Source organism: Cryptomeria japonica, chromosome 2 (assembly GCF_030272615.1).
Source record: "Cryptomeria japonica chromosome 2, Sugi_1.0, whole genome shotgun sequence".
Classification (NCBI taxonomy): domain Eukaryota; kingdom Viridiplantae; phylum Streptophyta; class Pinopsida; order Cupressales; family Cupressaceae; genus Cryptomeria; species Cryptomeria japonica.
In genome coordinates, this window is record NC_081406.1 from 112,732,557 (window position 1) to 112,751,181 (window position 18,625).

The following is an 18,625-nucleotide window of genomic DNA, read 5'->3' on the forward strand; positions in this document are numbered from 1 at the left end:
ATGATGGTGGTGTGGTTCACTTTGGTAATGATGCACCATGTATGGTCAAAGGCAGATGGTCCATCTCTCTGAATGGAAAGAGTAGTGCTGACAATGTGTATTGGGTTGATGGTGTCAGACATAACCTTTTGAGTGTTGCCCAGCTGAATGATAGTGGTCTCACTCTGGAATTCAAGAATGGAGTGTGCAGAATCAAAGGAAAGAATTGTGAATTGGTGGCCACCGACATGCAGACCAAAGGTAACCTATTTCAGCTGAATGCAAATATCAGTACATGTCTTATGGCCAAGTTCGATGACGACTGGATATGGCATAGGAGACTCTGCCATGTAAACTTTGATAACATTGTGAAGGCCAGTAAGATCAAGGCAGGTAGAGGGTTGCCGGTACTGAGCAAACTAGAAAATACCTTGTGTAGAGAGTGTCAATTGGTGAAAATGTCTTCCTCAACCTTTAAAGGTAAACCTTTCACTACTGACAATTTACTTGATCTTGTGCATACTGATTTGTGTGGTCCTATGAAAACTAGGAGTGTGCAGGGTGATAGGTACTTCATGATTCTCACTAATGACTGCTCAAGAATGATGTGGGTCACATTCTTGAAAGATAAGTCTGAAGCTTTTGGAAAGTTCAAAGCTTTCAGAGCATTAGTGGAGAAGGAAAGCGGTAAAATGATCAAGTGCCTTCGAACTGATCAAGGAGGGGAATTCACTTCCGGTGAATTCAACAAGTACTGTGAAGAACATGGTATCAAGAGGCAACAGTCTGCCCCCCGGACTCCATAGCAGAATGGTCGAGCAAAGAGGAATAATCGAACTGTGGTTGAAGCAACAAGAACAATGCTGATTCAAGGAAAGGTTGCTCACACTGTTTGGAGAGAAGTGGTGAGCACTGCAGTCTACATAATGAACCGGGTACTCATCAAGAAAGGTAAGGATAAAACTCCTTATGAGTATTGGACTGGTAAGACACCCGTGGTTAGCTACTTTAGAATGTTTGGTAGCAAATGTTACATCAAGAGGAGCGAACACCAGAGCAAATTTGATGCGAAATGTGATGAGGGAATATTCCTAGGGTATTCCACCAAGAGAAAAGTTCTCAAGTGTTTCAATAATAGGACTCATAGAATTATGGAAAGCATCAATGTGAGAGTTGATGAAACCTTTGAGAAAACTGAAGAAATCGACAGTGAGCAAGCGGTAAACGAACAGGTTATAACCTTATGGGAACCGGTTGCCAGTCAACCAAGTACCAGTAATAGTGTTCCTACACCGGTAGATGTAGATGCTGATACTGATGGAGATGAGGATGAAGAAGAAAAGCAAGAGGAATCTGTTAAGACCATTCCTCGGTATGTCAAGCTGAATCATGATCCTAAGTAGATCATAGGAGATAAGGATGCAAGAATCCTTACAAGAAGAAAGGTCAGAGAAAACTCATGTATGATCTCTGAATTTGAGCCTAAATCATTCAAAAAGACACATAAAGAAGAAGACTGGATCAAGGTAATGGAAAAGGAACTTGACTAGATATAGAGAAATGGTACATGGTGTTTGGTACCCACACCGAAGCATAAAAATGTCATCGGTACCGAATGGGTTTTTAGAAATAAGCTGACTGAGGATGGCACAGTGATTAGAAACAAAGCCACACTGGTGTGTAAAGGATATGCCTAAGAAGAAGGAGAAGACTATGGAGAAACCTTTTCTCCTGTAGCTAGATTGGAAAGAGTTCGTATGCTTCTTGCATATGCAGCTTTTAAAAGATTCAAAGTATATCAAATGGATGTAAAATTTGCATTCCTAAATGGTGTATTCGAAGAGGAGGTGTATATAAAGCAACTAGACGGGTTTTCCCTATCTGAAGACAGTGACATGGTGTGTAGGCTACATAAAGCCTTATATGGTCTAAAGCAGGCATCTAGAGCATGGTATGAACACTTACACTGCCATCTTGTGAAGATTGGATTTGAGAGAACAAGCAAAGATAACAATATCTACTTGAAATCTGAAGGAGATCAGATCCTGATCTGTGAGGTATTTGTTGATGACATTATCTTTGGTGGAGATGACAAGATGAGTCATGAGTTTGCAGATGCGATGAAGAAAGAGTTTGAGATGTCACTCATAGGGGAGATTAAGTTCTTCATTGGACTACAAATTCAGCAGATGAAAGATGGAATCTTTATCACTTAGTCCAAGTATGTCAAAGAGGTGTTGAATACCTTTGGCATGAAAGATAGAAAACTGGTTGGTACACCGATGGTGACCAGTTGTAAACTATCCAAAGAGGATGTCTCAGCATTGGTTAATGAGAAGGAATACCGATCAACATTTGGTAAGTTGCATTATGTAGTGCATAGCAGACCATATATTGCACATGCAGTTGGCATTACTGCAAGGTTCCATAAAAGTCCAAGAGAATCCCACTTGGTTGCAGTCAAGCGGATTCTTAGGTATCTGAAGGGAACTATTGATTATCGATTGTGGTATCCATATAGCAAGGATTTCAACTTGAAAGTATTCATAGATGCTGATTGGGCAGGTAATGTGGACGACCGGAAGAGCACAACCGGTGGTGCATTCTTTCTCGGTGGTAGACTAGTCTCATGGATGAGTAAGAAGCAGAGTTGTATCTCTCAGTTTACAGCAGAAGCAGAGTATGTTGCAACTTTCATGAACTGCATTCAGACAATTTGGATGAAGCATGTATTAAATGGCTTCAAAGTTCCTGTATCTAAATCGGTAAGTATATTATGTGACAATACTAGTGCAATTAACATCTCCAAGAATCCGGTTTTACATTCTAGAACCAAGCACTTTGAGCTTAAGTATCATTTCTTGAGGGAAAAGGTTCAGAACAAAGAGATTGCACTCGAATATGTTTCTAGTAAGGAGCAGTTAGCAGACATATTAACCAAGCCTCTCCCAAAGGCTACATTTATGTACTTAAGAGGTGAATTAGGGGTGCTGCCCCTTCAAGAGGTGAACTAAAGGTATATGCTCCACATTAGTCAGGTATTGCATAGTCAATTTTTTTTTTCAAGATTGATGTGTTGAAGGATGCTACTCCTTAGGGGGAGCAGCATAATGAAATATGGAAGCTTGTGCCTCCACTTTGGCATTGTTGTTAAAGGGGGAGAAGAAGTGAAGTGGAGAAGATATCTGTAGAAATTGGGGGAGAAGATGTGAAGCAGAGAGACATCTTTGTATATTGCCATCAATGCCAAAGGGGGAGATTGTTGGCATTATGTGAACCGGTATGAGGACATGATGACATTGTATGTTGTCATTGATGTCAATATGCTGAAGAAGAGAGAACTGGTATGTTACCAAGAACCGATCTGTGTGAGAACCAGTATAACATTGTGAAGTGGTGTGTTTATTCAAGGTGAACCGGTACATGGAATATTTGTATGACTACCGATTGGTAGTCTTAACTTCAGGGTTTCCGGTTGAAGTGCTTCAAGCCTGTGTGACTCAACCGATGACTTTGTGTGATGAGTTAGCATTGTAACAAAGAATAGTTCATGTTGCCATGTTAGCCTTGTGCGCATGAAGGATCTTGCATGAAGGAGACTGTTCCTTTCTACCTTAGGAATGTGCGAAGTCTGTAAACGGTGAAAACACGTGATGGGTTATCAGTCGCCATGAAAGCGGTGGAAAATGAATGATGGAGAACGTCTTGAGATCGGTTCAAGACTGTTGCATTTAATGCAATGTGCTCAATGGTCAGGATTGAACCGTTTGAATTTCTTAACCTAACAGGTTTAGGGTTTAGGGTTTATGCTACCGAACTATCTGTTTCCTATAAGGTCATTGTTGTGTTTCTTTCTGAGGTTGTTGGCAAAAGTTGTGTGTGTGTATCCAAGTGAAGAGATACGTGATTCTTGCCAGACTAGAGGAGAGAAGTGATACCTGCAGAGTGTAAGTGCAGAAGGTGAAGAGGAGCTAAAGCGGATTTGCATTGGCATTGAGTGCTGTTACCAGATCATTGTAATACCTGTTGATCTCTAACCACTTCAACAGTTGGGAAATCCCTTAACAGTGTAGCTTTAACCGGCTTACTGTAAATCCTTTGACAGGGTGACTCAAAACCTTTGAGTTCTTGAAATCCTCTAACAAGGTAACCTTTAACAGGGTTCAACCCTTAACTGGGTATTCTAGCCATCCCTTAACTGAGTGATCCCTAACAAGATCGGTTCCTAACATAACCTATTGTATCAGTCTTTAACTGGATAAGGCTCTTAACAGAGCGGACTTCTAAAGAGTTCAAAAATAGCTTGTGGGTATTCATCCCCACCGTGGTTTTTTCTAGTTGGGTTTCCACGTGAAAAATCTGTGTGTCATGTGTGGTGTTATTCATGTGATGGTTTAAGTGATTTGTGTTTGAAGGTAAATCATGTTGATCTAGCTGTTTATATTTTTGATGATAGATTACCTGTTCATGCACTAGGGTGAAATGGAAATGAAGTATTAGATTGTATGAAAAGATAAGTGTCAACCGGTTTATGCTTGTCTCAGTTATTCTGAGTTTTGCCGGTTGTACTCTATTTAAGACCGGTGTTACTGTTTGTCTGCCAAAGCACAGTGTTTGTTGACAAACCGGTTTTAGGAATGTGTTTTTGTCTGTACCGATTCACCCCCCTTCTCAGTACCGGTTTGGTACTGTCCGTTTATCATTGAATTATCAGAGGACATGTGACATAACCCTACATTCACATGTGTCATTCACACCCACATTTGGGTGGTTGAATGTCACACCCTCTTTTGGATTGAGGTAACCTTTAACAGGGTTCAACCCTTAACTGGGTATTCTAGCCATCCCTTAACTGAGTGATCCCTAACAAGATCGGTTCCTAACATAACCTATTGTATCAGTCTTTAACTGGATAAGGCTCTTAACAGAGCGGACTTATAAAGAGTTCAAAAATAGCTTGTGGGTATTCATCCCCACCGTGGTTTTTTCTAGTTGGGTTTCCACGTGAAAAATCTGTGTGTCATGTGTGGTGTTATTCATGTGATGGTTTAAGTGATTTGTGTTTGAAGGTAAATCATGTTGATCTAGCTATTTATATTTTTGATGATAGATTACCTGTTCATGCACTAGGGTGAAATGGAAATGAAGTATTAGATTGTATGAAAAGATAAGTGTCAACCGGTTTATGCTTGTCTCAGTTATTCTGAGTTTTGCCGGTTGTACTCTATTTAAGACCGGTGTTACTGTTTGTCTGCCAAAGCACAGTGTTTGTTGACAAACCGGTTTTAGGAATGTGTTTTTGTCTGTACCGATTCACCCCCCTTCTCAGTACCGGTTTGGTACTATCCATTCATCATTGAGTTATCAGAGGACATGTGACATAATCCTACATTCACATGTGTCATTCACACCCACATTTGGGTGGTTGAATGTCACACCCTCTTTTGGATTTATTAGCCACCTCCCCATAACCATTTCTTGTCTTTACCTGAATTGGCATAACCATGTACTTGACATTTACCACGTAGGTAAAACTCCCTCCTATTTTGGGCTACATGGAGTTATAATTCCTCTTGGTTTTATATACCCATATTTTTCTATGCAAACAAGCCCTCACCTCTCCCTATGCTAAGTATTGAGAAGAGAACACTAGCTCAGATTATGAGTCTAGTTCAGTGCTAGGAGAGTGCTGAGTTTTGTTCATCTATGGGTTCTTGTCTTGCTTTCCTTTAGTCACATTCATCTTGGGTGGATTCACAACTAAATTTAACAAGACTATGGGATGTGCTATTTGATTTGGTGGTCCAAATGGACTTCTATTGTTATTTTATGAATGATTTGAATTACTACCACCTCTTCCATTAGTTTATGTAGGCCTAAGAGAATTGATTGTACTATTTATACTTTAAAATGTTTGAAGGAGCAATTATATTATTTTTTCTTCTTGTTGTATATAAGCCTCCAATTCATTCTCTTGTTCTCCCTCATGATCACCCATTTTATTCTTTCCTCTATCTTTAATTTGGTTGCTAATTGCTTGTAATGTTGCATATAGTTTTTCTTTCTTTCTAAGGCTTATTGATCTCTTTGGCTTATTTGCATACACTAATTTATAAACCCATAGGCTAACATGACTATTGCTCTAATACCAAATGTAATGTCCCATTGTAGAATTTTCTTATTTAATGAATAAATAAATATCCCATACTCATTATAACGATTTCTAATTAATGACAAATAAGAATTTATCCTTATATTGTAATTTTGAAATATATTTTAGATTTACGATTTATAATTTTATTTTAAAAATATATATTTATTTTTGAATATTTGCTATAATTCAACTTATAATTTGCAGCTATTTCCTTTGTATAGATGTCTTGATTTTTTTTTATCTTAAGGGGTTTTTGTCTAGTACCTTGTTGGAGAAATTAAGGGTTTTCATCCTAGAATTTTTGATCTATAAGCGGTTTAGTCCTCAAGATTGTTGAATCTTTAATTCATACTCCATGAAGAAAAATGAATAATTATCTGTTGAATTGCCTTTTTCCTTGATTTATTTTCTTATATACCCCTTTTACTCCAATAGTCACAACCCTTTTCATGCCTCTTGATTTTTCATTATTATTATTTATTCTTTATTAGAAAGAAATGGTTGATGTTAAAGAATTAATTCATTATAAATATTGTGGATCATTACCCACTTGATTGTTGCCCAATATCATCTTGCATTTATTTATTAATCTCGATGGGCATATTATTTAATTGGGTATATTTAAATTTAGGTGGGGGCAAGGTAGGGGCTCCCAAGACCCATCGTATGAATATCTTCAATTTCTATGTAAATCCTCTACCCTATAGTAGAAGTTTTTTGGTCATCAATATCAATCTACTCAACAAATGATAGCAAAGGAAAATAGGGATAGGAGTGAGGGAATGGGAAATCATCATGGGTGAATAAATTATAAGAAAACAATGTTTGGGTTAACCAAAAAAGGTTGAAGGAAGGAAACACCCTCAAGATCTTGTCAAAATGACTAAAATTGTTGAAGATGATGATTGTATGAACTCAAGGAGCACAATTTCAAAAGGGGTCAACAATCAACAACAATCACAATTGGTTAGCATTATTGAACCATGGGTGGATTATGTAAGGAAGTTAAGGTATTATAACAACTTCCTACACTAATGTTAAGAGGAGTGTTATGCAAAACTTTTTAGATTTTTTAGAACAATTAAAAACTAAAATATAAATAAACATAAATATCATACATACCAAAACAAAATGATTTATGTGGGTAAGACCATTTCGAGAGAAAAACCCCACACTCTAAAATCTTCCCAATATATTATTCATAAATCATAAGATTACAATATACTTGTAGAGCATGATTCTCATAGAAGTATCACTAACTATAGATTTGGAGGCAACTCAATATCTATAAGACTCTTACAGACAACCTCTATCTCATGCACCTAATATATAGGAGATATAGTACATGAAACAATCAAATAATACTACAAGACCATGAAATAAAACCACCCAAAAGTGGCACCCAAACTTATCTCTAGCCAAAGATGCCCTCTACTATATCAAAACACACACCAACATGTGTAACTCCCCCTTAAAACTCATTTATGTGTCCAATACATTTTTATATCTCCTATTTCAAAGGCCATAACTTTTGATTCAAGAATCTGACTGATGAACCATTTGAACTACCTAAAACCTTGTGCAGTTATCTATCAAGATATAACTATCTACACCAGTTACAACCATATTTAGGCCCAAAAATGCCTCTAATATCTTCACTCTAGACTTTGAAACTTTCAATTTTTTTTAATATCTTCAAATCCAAACAAGATCTTGTGATAAAAATTTAGTGACATGTGCATTGGAGATAATAGGCATTATGCCAATGTCAATCGGTGAGTGATATGTTGGCAGTATATTGTTGCCAACCGATAAGCATGTGACTGGTAAGAAATCAAGGTTGAAATAATGAGGAAGGACAAGCAAATGGTATACAATTTAATTGATGACATTCAACAGGACTCCCACCAGATAAAGATGCTCTCAAAAGATGAAGAGAAGACTGGAAACAATTGTGTTGCCTCAAGATAGCAAGGAAGACATATGGGAAGTCTATCAAGTCATATGTCTTGTTGAAGTTATGTCTGCTCAAATCATATTAGTGCAATGCCGGAAGCTGAATGAGTAGGTGACAAGGATCCACTCCCACCAGGTGTTGGCAGGTTACGTACTTTAGTCCATCTAATCCCACCGGTTAGTGGTAATTCCTAACTTATCTCACAAAATGCATGGGATACATCATAACCCTCAGGGATAAGACAATCAAAGAAGTTAAAAGCATGATGAACTACCGAGATAGAAAAGGAAGAGTATGAAGTGATGAGGTTGCCACCTTGGTAAACCGGTTGAGAGGAGAATCGGTCAAATGAAGATGAAGGTAAGGTTTAGCAGTTGCAAACATGGAGTTACCAGAATGCTGATATCAACAGAGATCCATGCTGATGTCTATGATTGTCATGCCACCGGTATGTAGGCAGGTAAGTAAAGTATGTTACCGATATGTAGAAAGAAGTGTAGTCAACTGGTAAGGATGTCAATTGACAAGAGACCAAAGAGGAAAATGTGGAAATCTCTCATAAGATGGAAATGTGCATTAGTGTCTCACTCTAAATGTATGCCGAAGATTGGCATGTTTGTTGACAGGGCTAATGTATCCCATCGACAAAATAGGTGACTGCATGGTTCAAAGGTTGACCGGTCATGGCATGACTAGTAGTATAATGAGAATACCGGTTGTGTGTTGTGGTCAGTGACTAAGCCTAAATCGATACATTGAGAAGAGGTGGATGTTGACAAAGATGACATGTGGCTACTAGGTGGCAAGAATGCAGAGGTAGGTGAAGAGTCCATCGGCGAGATAGTTGGTGAGTAGGTTGACATTAATGTCGACTACGTAAATCATGGGTTAGATGTAGGGGGTTGCGGCTCAAGGCAGAACAAAGGACATAGATTTGATTCCTCAATATGAATGATCGATGAAAGATGTCCAGGTGCAGATCAGATTTGGTGAAGGCAACTGTGAGCAATTATTGTGATTGACAAAAAGTAGGGTCGTGTTTGCTAAATATAGAAAACATGTATTAGAAGCAGCGAGATTGGCGATGATGGGTGATTTGTTGCAGGTTGATAATCTAGAGAAGAGATCCGATGTGATCTGATACAGATTGAGTCGGTGAAGCAAACCCTTGCGTGCCAAGATTTGATTCTCTATTTTGGCAGGAAATCTTGGCTATAAATATGTAGACAAAAGATTGAAGAGGATTGATGTTGCTAGATAAATTGATGCTGCAGACCGGATAGATGAGAAGTAGAGCATGCTCGTGGATCAGTTAGAGTGTAATCTATTGAAGATCTTAGTGACTAAGGGTTGGAAGGTAAGCCGGTAAGAGGGTTTAACAGAGGGTTAAACCGGTGAGGCCAAAGTAACTGGTAAGCTACTAAATATTGTAGCAGTCAAGTGAACCGATAGTGTTAGAACCAATAAGAAGGCAACAAAGAGTAAAGCGGTGAAAAGTAAATGTTAGTAGAGAACCGACAAAGAACATAGCAGGGTTTCACCGGTATGCAGAGTGTTAATTTTGTGGATCACTGAATTGTTGTATAAATTTGATTGTCTTCTTTTATGTTGCAGGAGAGGAGGAGCATTTTTATTTTAATGTCCATTCTCACACATTTCATTTGGTATATGTAGTGGGCTGGGTACGGTCAAGCGATGCCTTGACCGACCATGTCGTTTGGACATGGCCGATCAAGACATCACTTGATCGTGCCCCCTCACGATAATAAATGTTTGAATGAGAGACTTCATTTATCTCTCATTCAATCATTTATCTTACCGAGGCTATCATGCATTAACACTCCCTCTTAGCTAGGTAAGATAAATGTAAAAGGTATTGGGAGCAATATTCATAAATCGTATGATGCTTATCTTGGGACCATAGTTTCAAGACGTGAATTGCCTCTATTGGCGATTCTATTCACAAACTCTTGTGTGGATTGCCTCAGTCGATGATTCTATCCACAAGCTCTTGTGTGGATTGCCTCAGTCAGCGATTCTATCCATGAGCTCTTACGTGGATTGCCTCAGTCGGCGATTCTATCCATGAGCTCTTACGTGGATTGCCTCAGTCAGCGATTCTATTCATGAGCTCTTGTGTGGATTGCCTCAATTGGTGATTCTATCCACAAGCTCTTACGTGGATTGCCTCAACGATTCTATCCACAAGCTCTTACGTGGATTGCCTCAGTTGGCGATTCTATCCATGAGCTCTTACGTGGATTGCCTCAGTCGGCGATTCTATCCATGAGCTCTTGTGTGGATTGCCTTTGTTGACGATTCTATCCACAAGCTTTTACGTGGATTACCTCAGTCGACGATTCTATCCACAATCTTGAGTTATTGTAAGATCGTCACCTTCCAATAACCTCAAAAATACAAGTGGAAATCATTTGGAAGTCGTCACTTCCTTATGATTTACACAGGGCCCATAAATAATTATTAGTATTAATAATAATAATCAATATTTATAATTTTTACCTCAGAAGTGCTCAATCTTGATTAGTAAGCTCCCTCTCAATCACAAGGTATATTGAGTTTCTTCTAGAGAGCATATTTTTCTGAACATACGTCTGAATTTCTGACTTCAACAAGGGACGCTTGTAGTTTAAGTTTGAGAGGACAAGTTCTTGCAATGTGGCCATATTCGAGACTTTCAAGGAGATATCAATCTATCTTAATCGAATCTTCCTTTAGGTGGTTAGGCTTTATAGAAGGAAACCTGGCTCTGATACCATGTTAATTTTGTGGATTAGAATTAAAATTTATCTTCTATGTATTATCTATCACTGAATTGTTGTATAAATCTGATTGTCTTCTTTTATGTTGCAGGAGAGGAGGAGCATTTTTATTTCAATGTCCATTCTCACACATTTCATTTGGTATATGTAGTGGGCTAGGTACGGTCAAGCGATGCCTTGACTGGACATGGCCGATCAAGAAATCACTTGATCGTGCCCCCTCACAATAATAAATATTTGAATGAGAGACTTCATTTATCTCTCATTCAATCATTTATCTTACCGAGGCTATCATGCATTAACACAAAGTAACTAGTAAACATGTGTATGGTCTGACAACCCATCCAACTGGTAGAGTCTGAACCTGTAAGGCAACAACAGTGAGAAAAGGAGAGAAGAGAGAGAGTGAGAAAAAGTTAGACAAGGCAGAAACATAGTAGAGAAAGAGTCAGAGAAGGTGAGCAGAGAACCGACAGAGAATAGAGAAGAGGTGAACTGAAGAAGAGATATTTGTGAGAGTTACAAAACACATTTGTAACAAAGTTATTACTAGTGTATTGTTTTGATAGTATTCATTGTATTCACTGAGTTGGTGCTCGGTGGAGGGGTTGGTGCCCTAAACATTGTAATAGTTGTTTATTGTGAGGCTAGATTGGAGTAGTAGACTCCAACAACATTTCTCACCGATTTTTTTCCCATATTGAGTTTTCCTCGTATATCCGGTGTTATGTGATGCATCCTTGTGTGCTTGCATCTTGATCTCTCCCTTATCTCACCGATATGTCCTCTTGGTCTTTGATATGTTAACCGATACTTACATTTAGGATTAAAAGGGTTAAGTTTGGAAACCACTGATTCCTCCCCCCCCCCTCTTAGTGGCATCTTGTATTATACAATTGGTATCAGAGCCTAGGTTCCCAGTTAGATAAGCTTTCTCCAGCTTGGGTAGATTTTGGTGTGTGAACACAATGGTTAATTTTAAGTCAATCCCTACTTTGTTGTTTGATGGGTTAAACTATTCCATTTGGAGTTGTAGAATGGAAGTCTACTTGTCCTCATTAGGCTATTATGTTTGGATGTCGGTTGTTAATGGTTTCTCTAGTCCTGACAGTCCTCCCACCGATCCTGAATCAAAAAGAAGATACAGGTGCAATGTTGAAGTAATTAAGACTATACTCAGTGGGATTTCTGATGTTGTTTCTTCAAAGGTGGACAAATGCAAATCTGCTAAGAGCATATGGGATAGATTGAAGAAGCTTTATGGAAATGAACCTAGCACTACAAAATTAGTTTGTGAGAGAAAGAAGAGAAATGGAACACATGAAGATACATATGATATATGTAGATCTGTCAGCTGCTGTAACAATGATGAAGAAGAAACCCATCTCTTCATGGCTCAAGAGATAGAAAGTAAGATGCACACATGTAAAAGGGATAACATAGATCAATCCCACCGACAAGATGTGTTTGGTAGTGATGAAGAAGACGAAGTTGAAGTTGACCTTGAAGGAGAATTTGTAAGTGCACTCGAGGAGCTTAGTAGAGTAAGGAAAGAATACAAGATGTTCAAGAATGTTGCTATTATGGAACAAGACCGGTTGATCAAAAGTCTTCAAGAGTCAGAGTCAAGCATTACTAATCTGAAAGCACAAGTGGATGATGCAAAAAGGGTGAGTGTAGAATCAAACTTAGATTTGCATATCAAGAAGTGTAGGTGCAAATATTTAGAATCAGATCTAGAGGCCAAGGACAAAGAATGTCAGAGTCTAATGGGTGAAACATAGAAACTCAGGAAAGAACTTGAGAAGTGTCAAGATGAGCTCAGGGTGAGGATCTGGTATGAAGGCAACTCTGAAGCCTTAGATAAAATGATGAATAAACAAAAACACTCATGTTGATGACTGTTTTGACACACTGACCAACAGTCAGGTAGTCAATGTGAACAATCACCACCTCTCCTGAAAAACAATGAGTTCTGGGGAACTAATCACTCCAAGGTCTCTATAGTCGGGTCTCGATGATGATGGGCAGCCCAATAGTTGATGTGGTTGTACCTGTTGAGGGGCCTGCTAGTTAATACTAAATCCCAATAATCATTAATAACTTAACTTCATTTTTTTGTATTTTATGATTTTAAGATTCTTCTTGAAATAAATTGCAAGAGAAGGGGAAACAATAAAATAACAGTGAAACCAATTCAATGACAACTTAACTAACTACTTAATTAGTACCCTGCAATCCAAAAATCATCAAATATTATACAAATCAGCATTCTATAACGGACCTCCAGTAAACCTGCAAAGTCAACAACCTTACAGACTTATGGAAAGAATATCACCACATTATTGTCTATCTTAGTAATTCTCATACACCACTTACGCATAACAATCTGCAAAAATAATCAAAAATTTCTAAGTGGGCCTCAAATTATCAATTTGTGGACCCTTACAAATGAATCAAACTCCTCAATTTATAGAGTTTTCTTCCCTACTTTCTAGAAAATAAACCTAATCTAAATTAAGAACTCAAAAGCTAGGAGTCGCAGTTAACTTGCAAGTTTTTGCCTCTATACTCGAGTTAATTACTACGAAACGGAGGTTAGGTGAGCACTACAAAGACCATGCTGCATGAACCAAGCTTTCGTACTCATGCAAAATTTAGCTCAAAATTGGAACGTGAGTTGGAGATGTAGTTGGAGTACTAGTGGGGAAGTCATGCAAAATATCCTCTCAAAAGTCCTGCTATCTTTAGTAACTGCACGTTTATCTTCTACTTCTTTTTATAGGACTTATAATTGTTGATAATACATGCAACTACCTTGACAGGAGGATCAACAACATGTTTGATTTTGAATTTATACTTTTTCAAAACTTCCTCTGCATTCTTTCTTTTCTTCTCTAACTCCCCTATTGTCTCTGCCGCCTTTTGACATTGTGTAATCAAATATGTATATCTATCCTTCAATGTAATAGTGAACTAAGCCGGAGGTCCCAAATGCTGGGCCTCATATGCATCCCACTAGCTGAGTACCTGCTCTTCTTCCATAATTCCCACATTGGTTATCCCCAGCCCAAAAACTCCAAGTAATTGTCTTACAAAATCTTCATACTTTTCTACCATCTTAAGGAGGGAACTCGAATGCCAGCTACATCCTTCATATTGTGCTGAAGTATTTCCATCTTCAACTCCAAAATGTATGCATAAGACTACAAATTCTTATAACTGTCTCCACCCAGGAGGTCCTCCTCTATGATTACTTCCTCACCTAGGCACAAAACCTTACTCAATACCTGGAACTGCTTGCTAAACATGTTGAGCTTCTGCTCCCATTGCTGAGAGCAAGAAGCTAATGCTCCTCCTACCTGTACTGCCTCTTTGTACTCCTTCATGGTATTTTGCAAAAATAGTTTAATTTTGGAGGTATTTATTTGTGCCCATGATTTTACTGTGGCAGCCACCTGTCTTACCTCAAGAAATGCTTTTATCTCTCCCTTTGGGAGTGATGAGGTTGAAGGTAAATTATCATTTTTGCAAGTATCTAAAGGCTTGCCCATTTCTACCAAGAACTTCTTGTACTACTCCAGTTGTGCTTTGACCTCTACATGGGAGGTGTATTCCTTCTCCATTCACCCCCTGATGACGCTGGTAGCCAAATTCCAAAGTATCTAACTCCCTCCACTTCGTCTGCTTACCCAATTTTACCTGAGACACTTGGTACTTTGGGGAGCTTTGATCTTCTTGACAGATGATGCACAGTCTTGGCTTTCTTAACTTTCCTTAGTTCCTCCGTGATTGCTTGTTGTAGTGTAACCTTCGGTAACACTACTTTCCTCTTCTTTCTCTCGAAGGTGAATTCCAACCATTGCGACACATCCTTATCTTTATCACCTTCGTGAGGCACTATGTTGGCGGTCACAATGTGCACGTCTGATTGTTCCTTTGCTTCATCTTTCTCTTCTTCCTCTGTGTTCTTAGGGCCTTGAGGTGAAGTAATTTGGCAGGCCAGATTAGTTTGGAGAGCAATATCAACGTTCAACTGTTGTTGCTTGTGCAACTCTCCTAGCCTATCATTGACCTCTTCCCCAAATGTCCTTCCATCCTTATCCGTTTCTCCCATACGTTGCCCGATAGCTATCTCTTTTAGGAGATCTTCTTGGTTTTGAGGGGTTAAGATTAATCTTTCATTCAACAAATCTTCAACCTCATTTCATTCTTTCTCCTCTCCAAGTGGTTGTTGTCAACTAGGTTGTTCCTCCTCTTGGTCAAAGTCTATTTCAATATTACGGACAATTATAGTTTTTGTGGTAGGCCTAAATTCCTGCGTCGTGGGAGGCATTGTGATTGTATCAACTAGTGGTGGCATAGGGGCATTAGTAACTGGAGCTTGTGTTGCAGCTATTGATGGAGGCTGAGTGGGTGCACCTTCATCTGTTTTTCCTTGTTCTTCTTGCTCCTGAGCGCCTTCTCCTGGAGTTTGTCCAATTTCTATTCTCACAAGAAGTACCTCTGTTAGTGGCACAACACCCATTCCTTCTCACTCCGAAGTCTGCAGCCTTTTTCAGTAGTTCATATTTTCTCACTTACTCTTGAAGCTTCTTCATCAATTCATCAATACTTTCTTCAGGCTCAACAACTTCATCCAGGTCAGTCGACGTATTCTTCTAGGAACTAGACCTCATTTTACGAGCATACTCCTTATAACCCCTTGATTGGGGCACACCTGAGGTAGATTCCTTCTGCTTCCCTTTTGAAGTGCTTGGCCTAACCCTCAAACCGAACCACTGTCTAGTTTTATTGATAACTGTTTGAGTTATTCAATCTATATCTGTATCTTCATGCGTTGACCACCTTATAGGAGAGAGAGGCTTCTTGTCAATTTCTTGTTCTTTATATACAAAGTCTAATAGTTCTCCATCATCCCTCAACTCTTTGGGGAGATTGGTTTCTATTTCAAAATCCCTAATCTAAGGCACTGATAGTTTATAATAGTTCTTTTCTCTAACTTTAAAACTATCTTGGAAATTTGCCCAAAAGTCTTCCAATCTAGGCTTGTACCGCTCATATGATTTTGACATGATTTGTTTGAGTTTGCCATAGGTATCATAATATTCCCTTGCATAATCAAATTCTTTAAGATTTAGATCTTGGAGCTCCTCCTCTGCCGTCTTTGCTACTTTAATTTTTGAACAAGAGAAATATCCAATGGACACTTTATCCCTGCCTTGTGTTTCGAGGACAATAGGGATTGGAGGCCGAGCATTTGCTTGACATATTCTAACAAAATGATGCGATCATTGCAGTACTAGGATAATAGCATCAGGTTCCCTGTGAACCCACTGACCCTGATATATGTAGAGCAGTGGTTCTGGATGAACTAGCATGCCCATTCTTGGATGATTGCCATTGCTTCAGGGCTTATCCTGTAACCTGTATCACCTGTGAGTTTAATGATAACAGGTAAGAGTAATACATTGTTGATTCTCTTAAAGTGAGCCTTCGCATTATCTAGAGAGTTGTGGGTAATACTCCCAAAATTTCTTCTGCCCTTCCTCATCTCCCAACTAGCCATCTACCTGTAATCCTAGGAACTTACCTGCTCGAGAAGCCACCCAGATAACGTAGGAAGTGAAAAAGAATTTCTTCGTTTGATGTACTTCATTTTCTTATGGATGTTATCGGAGAGGATCTGATCCCAGTCGAAGTATTGCTTCCCTATAAGGATAGTGGTCATGAGGTGGAATATCCAGGGATGGAAATGCCTGCAATCTGACTTGTCGAAGGCTTTGCTCAGCATGATGATCAAATCTCACTGCGGCTTCTTAAAGTCTGCGCTCAACACATATGTGGCTTTTAGCCCTGTTTTTCTCTCCTCCTCTAACCAATTCTCATTCATGTGTCTCTTATTTTGAGCAATTTTGCTATTCCATGCTTTGAGGGCTTCTTCTTCAATAGTTAGGAGTACTTCATCCATCGCAGGGATGCCAAACACAAATCCCAACATATCTGCAGACAAATCAATTACCATCCTACCTTGACTATCCATGCACTTTCTTGTATCTGCATCGTAGAACTGTGCAACAATCATGCTAAATTCAGGAGCTTGGATTGATTGTGGGAAGATGGTTGCTTCCACCAGGCTTGATCTCTTAATCCTTCTTAGCAAGGCCTCTGGCCTTGGTTGGTCCAATTGTGTCTTAATATCCTCTATCTCAATGTGCCCTACCTCTGTGTCCGTCACCCATTTTATCTTGTCATCGAGCTTTGAAACATACACATGTCCCTGATATTGATATTTCATGGTCACTGGAAGTTTGTCTAACTCCTTGCATTATTTTAGTAACAATTTATACTTTAAAAAAAAATATTCATAAAACATTTAGAAAGGGGGCTTATGTTTTTTTTTACCTTTAAAGTATCCCCGTGACCCAGCCCAAATCTCATCTCCTTACCTTGGTTTTACTTACTGCTAAGTTGGGGTCAAAAAGAAGCTTGGGCAAAAGAATAAAATTTATTTTTAGAATTGTGATTTTTAAATTTAAATTTTGAGATCAAAATTAATAAATTCTTAAATAAAACGTAAACTAAAAAAATGCAAAGAAAATAAGACACAAACCTTAAATAATGGCCATGGCCTATTAAGAAGGGGGGATTATGTTTTTTTAAAAATTATAGGCATTTTCCACTACCCAGCCCAACGTTTATTTGCCTTACCTTGGTCTTACTTATTGTCAAGTTGGGGTCAGGAAGGAGTTGAGACGAAAAAAAGTGGCTTATGTTACGAAGGATATTTAATTAGAAGCATTCCCCACGACCCGGTCCAATGCTTGTCCGTCTTACCTTCGTTTTACTTACTGTCAAGTTGGGGTCAGAAAGGTGTTGAGGCGAAGGAAGGGGGCTTATGTTTTTTTTTACTTCTATAGTATCCCTATGACTCAGCGCAAAACATGTATGCCTTATCTTGGTCTTACTTACTGCCAAGTTGGGATCAAGAAAAAGTTGAGGCGAAAGAAGGGGGATAAAATTTATTTTTAGAATTGTGATTTTTAAATTTACTGGAGATCAAAATTAATAAATTTGTTAAATAAAACATAAACTAAAAAAAATACAAAAAAAATGAGACACAAACCTTAAAAAATGACTTTGGTTTATTAAGAAGGGGGCTTAATTTTTTTTTGAAAATTATAAGCATTCCGCACGACCCAACCCAATGCATATCTGCTTTACCTTGGTCTTACTTACTGTCAAGTTGAGGTCAAGAAGGAGTTGAGGCGAAGGAAAGGGGCTTATGTTGCAAGGGTTATTTATAATTATCAATTGTGCATTATTTTAATAACAATTCATATTTTTACAAAAAATATTCATAAAACATTTAAAAATGGGGCTTATATTTGTTTTTACCACTTAAATATCCTCGTGACTCAGCCTAAGGCTTGTTTGTCTTACTTTGATTTTACTTACTGCCAAGTTGGGGTAAAAAAATAGCTTGGCTGAAAAAATGGGGCTAAAATTTATTTTCAAAATTGTGATTTTTAAATTTAAGTGTTGAGATTAGAATTAAAAAAATCTTAAATAAAACGTAAAATAAAAAAATGCAAAAAAAAAGAGACAAAAACCTTAAATAATGGCCATGGCTTATTAAGAAAGGGGGATTATGTTTTTTAAAAAATTAGAGACATTCTCCACGACACAGCCCACTGTCTGTTCGCCTTACTTTGGTCTTAATTATTATCAAGTTGGGGTTAGGAAGAGTTGAGA